Source organism: Rhamphochromis longiceps, linkage group LG7 (genome assembly GCF_057381845.1).
Source record: "Rhamphochromis longiceps isolate RC_006_pf linkage group LG7, R_longiceps_female_GT1.1, whole genome shotgun sequence".
In the NCBI taxonomy this organism is placed as follows: Eukaryota; Metazoa; Chordata; class Actinopteri; order Cichliformes; family Cichlidae; genus Rhamphochromis; species Rhamphochromis longiceps.
Genome location: NC_140563.1, coordinates 44,419,891 through 44,430,301, shown reverse-complemented (window position 1 = coordinate 44,430,301; position 10,411 = coordinate 44,419,891).

The following is a 10,411-nucleotide window of genomic DNA, read 5'->3' as shown; positions in this document are numbered from 1 at the left end:
ATGCAACCTTTATTAAAAGAAATTAGAATAATAAATTCAACTTGGACAGGCTTTAAACCACTAAGACAGTTTTTCTTTTAAAGAATATCCATAATTAGCCTGTATGGATCAGCTTGTGAGGGGTCAATGCTTGGATCGGATCACACGGTGCTGGAGGCGGACCTACTGGGCGCCTCGGCCCCTCGCAGAGCTTTGATTGACGCACAGAGAGGAGTAGCGGGCTGTGAAATTTGGCATTCCTGGCCAGAGGAGCTGAAATAATGGCATTATCCAGTGGGAGAGGGCCCACTTTTTACTCCCCACACACCCACCCGACTCTAGCCCACTCAGAAGGGATCTGATTGTGCAGCCAGTCGGCAAAATATGTTTGATGTAAGGCGAGGCATGATGGATCCGGTGAAGGTTTGGGCCAGTGATGTCCCATCTGAATCCACACAGAGAGGCTTTTTTCCCCTCCTGTGACTGTTCGCATGCTGGACCGAGTCCTGTCAACGTTTATTACTACCTCTGAAACTGATCATAAAGACCAATTATGGTATATATATTCTGATTTTATCACTGCTGCTGAAGCCCATTTTCACACATTGTTTCTGTCCTCATTCATAACCAAATAGAAACAGACAGACAGGAAATCCGTTTTAATGAATCTGATAAATACACCAGGAACACTGGAAATCTGTTTAAAAAACACTGACATGCAATATATGAAAATGAGTGGATCCATATTAGGTGGATGTATGAAATAGACCTGTTTTTCACATTAAAGAAATTAATTTATTAAAAGGAAATAGACAGTTTCAAAAACAATTTGGAGAAATGAGCTGATTCACTGCTGCTTCAGGCTGGATTTAAAATAAAAATCTGGTTTCACAAGGAGTGAAAATGAATTATTATTATTGCTATTATTAATAAGCATATTTTCAAAAATGTTTGAGGAAAGATTAATGAGTATTTAACAGGATTGACATAATTACTTTTACAAAAAAAACATTTTACTGTTTCAAAGACACAGCAACGACTAATCTATGATACGACTTGATTATTTGTTAAAATGAATTTATATGTATATATTTTGTAAGATTATAAAACTGAATACACTTCATTAGACTCTGTTCACACTTGGTTTACCTTTGGTAAAATAAAAGGAATCAAATTTAGAAAGTACAAAGAGATACTTTCTTTTCAGATTTGTTCATTTAAAATGTGACACAATTACATATTTATATTTTGAAATAAAATAACATCAAACAAAAGGAGATAAAATACATTTATTGATTGGACAATTTAAACCATTTTACAGCTAAACTCAAATCAGGTTTGTGGTCACCAAAGGCTGATTTTCAGCTGTGTTTAATTCAGATATGACGATTTGCATTCTTCAGTTCAGGGAAATCCAGTTGGATTTTTTAATAACTGTAATTTAAGAGATTTACAGAACTGAATAATTTATTCTGTAAATAACAAAGACTAAAACAACATATGTTTTATGATTATTTCAAACATGTGTTTCCTGATTTAAATACAGTGTTTGACTCACATTTACGAGGATCCCACAATTCAACCTTTACATTTTAGGTTTAAACTATAAACTGTTAATAAAGCAAATTTGTTTACAGTTTCTGATAAAGCAGCTATCACTGAAAACACACCAATAATGTCACCGTTCATTTATGCACATATATACTGCAGTTCCTGACACATCTATAAGTTAATTTTACACCTTTTAGGACATTTTATCTACATTTCTGACATTTAGGGCTGATGTTTTCTGAGCTAATTACGTCTGATATAATTTAATAAATAAACCACGAGTTAAAAGGATCAAACAATTCAGTTTTATCAGATTTTTTCAATTATTTTTCTTTTTTTGGTTTAACTTTAAAAAACATTTAGAAGATCAGTATTTCCCAAAACAGAGATAGCTACACCTTAATTAAACTGGTTAATCTAGAGGACATTAAAGAAGGAATACACCTATAGAAACACAGGATGTGGTGCACTCAAATCCTCCTTTCATTAAGCAAATAACAGAAGCAAAAAACATATTTTTAAACATAAAAAAAATGTTTCATTTTTCACAAAATGTTTCTTCTGAGCTCGAGCTTGGGAGAAAATTACCAGCTAAAAGCTAAAAAAAAAGGCCTGACTTTAAACTGCTGCCTGTGTGAGGTGTCATGGGGGTTGAGAAAAGCCTTTTAAACATGGGAGTTATTGTTCCCTCTCTTTTTCCCAACCTCCCATCCTCCGAAAATGTACCTCCTTTCTTCCTCTGCCCTTTAACCTCTACCAACCCCCTATCCCTCCATCTTACGTGTCTCTCCCCCTCAACATTTCCTCTCGCCTCTCGTCGGCTGAAGACCAAACAACTGTGATGGATCGTCATTGATAATTTCCCACACACAGAAAAAGGTTAATGGAGAAGGTTTTGGTCAGTGGAGAGAGGTGTTTTCTGCTTCATCTTTTTTTATGAAGTAGCAGCAGTAGTATTAGTGCTAGTAGTGGAAGACGTAGTAGTAGAAGACCCCACCTCGAGCACCGGCTCCCTTCCTAAAAGAGGTTTCCCCACCTCACCTCCCCCCTCTCTCCTCTTTCTTGAAACAGACTCTATGGACTGCATACATGACATTCCAGCTGTGTGGGTGGCACAGCCTTTACAGCTTCTCCAACAGTACACATGGCTCCTAAAGCACAACAGCAAAGGAGCCCACGATCCATCTTCACTTACACTTCATCACTTCAGCTCTGTGCCGCGGTTTTACCTGAGAAATGTAATCACAAATGTTGATGGCTCGTTATCTGATGACCCAAAAGTTCACAGGGCAGGACACGTGAAAGAATAAGTCACAAGGCGGCACATTTTCCCCTCTTCTTTATCTTTAACCCTGATTTTGTGTTTTAAGAGCTTTAAGGAGCTCAGAAGCATTCCTGGAATTTTGTTTTACCACCTTGACACCTCATGGCTGTTCAAAAATATGTTTTTGTTCTAAACATGATTTTTCTAATTAGTTATATGTTTTGGGAAATAGCTGTAGGCAGCAGCTTTAATACACAATTTAATATGAAAGATTTTCATGTGCCCTGTATCTGTGATAAATATGTAGCTTTTCCATTACTGGAGTTTTAAAAGCCTTTAATAGCCAGTTATATGTCTCATAAGTAAAGTCAGAATCTACAGCAGTGTGTACATTTGTCTGGAACCTACCTTTGTGTTTAAAGAAAGCTCACATTTTTAATACATTTCCATATCATATATAACATTTGAACTATATCTTTAGTAAGTGTAATCACAATACTTTTCGTTTTGCTCTTCAGTTCACCTCAAAAATGTTCTCCATATATCCATGTAATGGCAATAACTTTGATATTTAGTGGAAGGAAATAGTGAATAAACATTGCGCATGCACATGTATTAAGTCGCTCAAAGGTTTAATTGCACCTTTCGTACTCTTACGGTCAGAGACTCCCTCGCCTTCACTATACTTTTGTTTTACGTGTAATCCGTTTGTTAAAAAATAGACAAAGCACACAATAAATAAAGTTGGTGAATAGAAATTTGACTGAAGGCAGAACCATCATTTTTTTCTCTGATAGAGATCATGATAACGTCGTTAATGTAATAATTTACATTAACGACTCAGCTTCAGGAATCAAAAAGACAAAATTGGATACTGAGACCTACAAACCTTACAAAAAATGTTCTTATAGCTGGTCACAACTACATTATCATGCACCACAAACCAGTGATCAAAGGTTTATGGCGGTCTTCTAAAAGTTAGGGTGAGGGTTATTAAAGTTAGTAAAGTTGGTAGTTTTTAAAAAAGACGAGTGGAGTTTATGAAGAAGTAAAGAGGATATCAAAAATAAACAAAATGCCTTTCAGTGCTCGACTAAAAATTATAGAAACTGTTCACCAGTCTACTATGAATCATGTCAGCGCAGGTTAATAATTTGTGATTTTGCTTGTTGACACATGTTCTGTTTGTATTTATACAGCTCAGTGTCACAAATTTGCCACAAGGGGCTCAATCTGTCCCCTCTACCCAGAGACTCCCAGCCCCCCTTGGAATAAATAACGGGGAAAAAACTCAAAAGCATCAGTAATAATTTTATTGTCATCATATTAACCCAACAGCTGAGCTGTAGTGGTAGCAGGGAGTGGAAGCACCAAACAGCCTTCAGCTTCCACAGACCTTCATGCCTCCATTCAACAGCACCCTCCATTAAATCAATTAGTCATGAGGATCACTGCAGAAACTTACTGAAGCTCAAAACCTGCGGGTGGGAGACATCGATTCCTCTCCTACCACCAACAAACAACAAACCTCGTCCATAACTCACAGCGAAGGCTACGTCAGGCTTGTTTCCCCCCCCCCCCCTCACTTCCACCGGGCGAGTGCAGGAGCAGAGTCCAAAGGATGAAAAAACTCAACCCCATTAGCTGAACTTCAGAGGAATTCCTCACTTTACATACGGAATGCACATTAGGTCAAAGGGCAAAGGGCCAGAGGGGAATCCACCCCCGCCCAGGCAGGCAGGCAGGCCTTATTTAAACAAGCCAGGAATGCCTGGTTTGAGGAGAGGAGAAGAAGGAGAAGAAGAAGGGGAAGGAACCTCTATGCCATTAAAATGAGTTAAGGGGCCACTGCCAATGAATACCAGCACTTTTTAAATTACCCGCACTGGATGAGTTCATCTGCTACTGACTCTGAAATTTATTATGAGCTTTCCCTCATTAGATGTTTACTGCTTAGATGAGTCTTCCTGTAATGATAGGTGAAATTACTATGTGTGCTCAGATGTGCCGTGCAGACTGAGGAAGTGCAATCAACCTCTGAAACAGAGAAGCTCTGAAGATGGACAATGAATACATATAGACTTTATACTCAGTTTAATATACATACTGACAGTGTTGCGTAGATTAATATAGGCTTGTTGTTGTTTTTTATTAGTTAAGCCCAATCAAATCTGTTTTTCGTGACTTTTGCATTGTTTTTTAAAACTCTTGTGCAGAATTCATCCAAATATTTTTGATATTATTGGAAAACCTTTCATATGAATTGTGTTTGGCACTCCTTAAGACACACCAGCGAGGCTTATATCCACATTTGTCTCTATTTCATGTGCAGCTTTCACACTTAGTACTAGACAAATATCCTGAAAGTTCATTGGATTTTATTGATCTTCTGTCCCCATAAATTAAAACAAAGGATTGATTCCTACAGCAGTTGCTGGCTAATTGGGACTGTGTCTTGATCTGCATGTCTCTAATTTTAGGATCAAAAGGAGAGAGCGGTACGAGCGCCTCTAAATACAAAACCCTGCATTCCAGGCAAGGGCCAGCTTCCCGAGTTTTAGGACCATCTCGCCAAAATATCTTACAAATGACATGCTACAATCCCCATGACTGTGGTGGAATTCTGTCCACTTCAGGGCTTCAAAGCTGTGCAGGAATCGTGGATTGCTCTGGCCAATAGGTGGAGGGGGATGGACCCTGCCTGCTTTGACCTCAGAGACCTTACCCCCCAAAAAACCTCCCCCAGCCACGCATTCAGTGTCCTGGCCTTCATCCACCCCCTCACCATCCACACCATCCACCTATCCACCGAGCCAGTCAATCAGTCAGTCAGTGGGTCGGCCTGTTCATCTGTATGGCAGTTTGAAGGTCTTCTGGGTGTCTTTAAGCAATGACGAGCACTCAATATGGAGCCGTTTCTTTTAGCACGAAACCTCAGCCAAATGTTACACCAGCATCTTTTCATTAAACTGGTCCCTGCTAGAGTAAATTGGCTTCCTCTCCATAAACGTTGGAGCTCAATCCTGACCCTGCTCGTACTCAAATATTTTAGCGCTGATCTGCCACAGCAGATCAGACAAAATGCCTCACATCCACTACAGACACAAGCACGGAGTGAAGATCTCAACATTATTGTAAACTCTTGACTCAGCGTCTTTGGTCTGTCATTGAGGCAGCCATTTCCCCCCATTAAGATCTCCCTACAGAGCCCTGCAGGAACCAATTACTGTACTTTGATGAGAGCACACCTTTCATTTCTGTTAACTGCTTAATCAAGGGATGATTTCTCTCTTTGATTGTTTGATTCTGCAGCTTTCTGCTTCTCCCAATGTAGCCTGGCTGTGAAAATGTGAACTGTAAACGCTGCGGCTCATCTGCGTGTTGATACATTGGGTGAAAGCTGCTCATATACAATGGAAAACAAGCTTATAACATCGGCCAATAAGTGAAAATACACACGCTGAGTTTAGGAGTAAAAACCTTTCATAACTGACTGGTGTCATAGGGTTTTCAGATATTTGTGCTCTGCTGCCATCTGCTGGGCGATGTTCATGTTGCAGAGAATTATGCAACTGATAGTTAATGGAAAATTTCATTTTCGATAGGAAGATATGGGGTCGATTCTGTAGCTGCATATGAAAACCGCCAGAATCTATCACCAGTGCATGCATTCTGCCTTAAAAATGGCTTGAAATTTCTGTTTCTAGGCTGACAATATATTTTTCTTTATTTTTATCTAACGTAAATGGGAAAACCTGTAAGTTTTTTTGTTTTTTTTTTAGGTTTGTTAGCTAAAGTATTTCTCCAAAGTGTACATCATAAAATAGAAATCATAATCCACTATTCTTACTGTGAGCAGTTTCACACGGGAACTATTTTCTTTCTACCAATTTACACCTGCAAACCACATCACTGCGCCCATAGGGTGCGCATAAACGCGAGCAGAGGCTTGGGTGAAGACTCCGGCACACATTATATGTAGTATATTACTTTGACCAAAACTCTAGCTGGCTTCTGTTCTGCCAGTGGACCTTGTGGATATTACAGGATGCTGACACAGACGTTTCCTCCAGTGGTTTCTTTTAAACGCCGTATATTGGAATTCAGCGGGGGGTGACTTCAAAAACAGTCTTTTCTTTGCTCGATATCTGTTACCTTTACTTGGTTGTACTGCTGATGCCTTCATCACCCATCTCTGGTGTGAGTTGATGATTTACACCACAGAGCTGATGAAAAGTGTGACACCCATTATTTAGTCAATATTAGCATGTCATGTAAAATTGTTGCATAGGAAAACGTTTATTACGCTCACCTGCTATTTTATTAGGCACACCTGTATAACTGTCCCAATCAGTTAATAAAATGGCAGCAATTCAGTGGATTTACTCATTGCCAAGATCACTTGCTGGAGTTCAAATTGTCGCATCAGAAATGGAGAAGAAGGGTGATTTAAGTAACTTTTGAACTTTCTATGAGGCAAGTGTGAGTATTTTAGAAAACTGTTGATCTACTGAGGTTTTCCCGCACAACCATCTCTGGAGTTTACAGAGAATGGTCTGAAAAGGAGAAAATATCCAGTGAGCTGCAGCTTTCTGAGACAAAATGCTTTATTATCAGAGGTCAGAGGAGAATAGCAAGACTGCTTCAGGCTGATAGGAAGGAAACAGCAACTCAAATAACTGTTCAGTACAATTGAAGTATGCAGAAGAGCCTCTCTGAATGGACAACACGTCGAACCTTGAAGGTGATGGACTACAGCCATAGAAGACCACGCTGGGTAGCACTCCAGTTAGCTGAGAGCAGGAAACCGAAGCTACAATTAAGGCTCGCATGAAGAACAGGACAGTATTGGAAAACCTTCACCTGGTTTGATGAGTCTCAATTTCTTCTGCAACTTTCTGACTGTAGGATCAGAATTTGGGATATGAATACATCCTGCCTTGCATCAAAAGTTCAAACTGGTGGTGGTGTAATAGTGTGGGAGATTTTCTTGCAACCCTCTGAGCGCCTTAGTACCAGCCGAGCATCATTTAACCACCACCGCTTACCTGAGGTATTGGTGGTGACCGTGTTTATCCCACTAGGATCAGTGCACTGATCTTCTGATGGTTGCTTCCAGGAGGATAACACACCCATTCACAATGTTCAGATCACCTCAGTGTTTCATAACTTGGCAATGAGTTCACTGTACTGAATGACCTCCAATGAAGCACATTTGGGATGAAATGAGATTTGCCTCATGGATGTGCAAAAACTGTGTAATGCTTTCATGTCAAAAAGGACCAACCCTGTATTTAACGTGTGCCTAATCAAGTGCTACCTAAGTCGAAGCACAACCTTTTTTTTCCCCCCTTCTTCAATGGCACTACCGATCATGTATGACAAACCAACACAGGAGATGGACCCAAAGAAAGAGATGCACTCGTGTTACAGTTAGAGTCATGTTTATTTACAGCAGAATCCTGAATGAGGGGGGAGAGGAGCAAAGGGGGCGGGGAAGAGGGGTTAAAAGGAGACAAAGTGTTTTTAGATCAAGCGCTTCAGGATTCATGTTTCACTACACAGTTCTTAATTTATTTTATTCACCATTTTTCTATACAGAATCCATTCAGCCGTAATATCAACTCAACCGACAGAGCTCGTGTGCTCTGCTGGAGGGGAAGAGAGATGGAAAGAAAAAAAACAAAGAAAAAGAAAAAACCTAAAGCACTAAACTAAAAATACAGAGGGGCTAAAAAGAAAACAAATTTCAATAAAAAAAACAAAACAAAAAACCCCCCAAGATCATTAGTTATGCATATATTCACATATACATACACACACACACACACACACACGGGTATGTATATGTGTATATAAATCTATATATTTTCTGCCTTGTCCATGAAGAGGTGAAAGGGGGGGGGGGGTGTAGATCCATGATGTCAGTTATGACGACTGCAATGAGCAAACTGCCAGAAATCCCGAAGCAGACAGTACTCAGGTCAAAACTTTCAGTCAGAGCTGACCAATCAAAGTCCTTCTGACCTGCAGCCTTTGTACTACCCACTGACAGGAGTTCATAGGTCCAATGTCTCCGTGTTGGCCAGCAGAGCTCAGCACTGCAGTAGCCCTGTTTAATGCAGTCTGAGAAATGATACACTGTACACTTAACATGCACGGCCAGGTAGCATAAAAAAGTAAAAAAAAAAAAAAAAAAAAAAAAAAAAAAGAATAAAAAGAAAACACAAAACAAAACACCACCCCAAACCCAAAAAGCCAGCAAAATGCATCCAGACATCTTCAATCACACACTTTCCAGTATACATTAGATATTAACTGACAAGCACCACAAAACAGTGGAAAGACCAAAAGAAAAAGAAAAAACAAAACAAAAAAAACATCAGTTAATGGTGACAGTAAAAACATCCTGTGGGTTAGCTTCAACCTCAATTATTTCACTGATTTCTGAATGGTGTGACTGATTCATGACTCAGCTCAATGGATTCAAACAGGTCCAAACACACACGCATACACATTCACCATCCATCCACAAAACCTTTAATCTGTAGCTACTTTAATCTCAGTAAGCCTTCATATCCAATGACCCTCCTCTGCAGCAGGCTTCGATTTCAAACTCTCACAATAGTCAGGTTTTCATCGACTGAGGTCAAACACTGACATTTACAGAGTTCAGATCAGATGTTTCGTTTGATTTGTTCTTTTTGTGGTTTGTTGTTGATTTTTCCTTTCCTCCTTTTTTTTTTTGCCAAAACACAAAAAGACTTGTGTATTCTGGAAAGAAGTGTATTTTCAAGGTCATATATAAAAGGTGCAAATTTGGGATGTGCAAAATCACTGAAACATGTAGTTTCAGGATAAAAGTAACATAGCATACCTTCAAGTTACTTCAACATTCATTTATTTGAAACAAACAAAAAACAACACTTTTTACATTTCCACCTGTCCGAAGAAAAAATGACCTCTGGTGAGTTCTGTGTAAAAGTTCATGCAAGTTTTGATTGAACATCCAGCTCAATGCAAACCTGACTATTGTCGCTGTTTCTAAACTTCAGTGTTCGTGATTTCAAATTAAAACCCATGTAAAACAACCATTCACTCATTTGTTCTGCTCTCTCTCACACACACACACACACACACACACACACACACACTAGAACAGGAAACTAACTTTGCAATTGATCAGTAACAAAGGAAATTGTTTTTTTGTTTGTTTTGTTTTTTAAACCACGCGCGCACACACGCACGCACACACACACACACACACACACACACACACACACACACACACACACACAAAAATCCATCTGTTGATTCTATTGGACAAGTCGACAAACATTTAGAAAACTGTCTCCAATAGATGGACGCTTGCTTGTCGACGCAGCTGGCAGTCAAAATTCACCAAAAATTCGGCTGTTGGCTGGCGTCAGTTTCCCACCCTGTTCAACATGCTCCCAAACACAAATACAAACTCAAGATACTGCAAATACATGTGTACACATATATACAAATAGAAGCGCCCCCCACCCGCCGATGCTGGGGGGAGGAGGCAGCTTAACAATTTATAATGCATCATTTCTGTATATGCCAAGAATAAAACTTTTCTAAATAAAATAC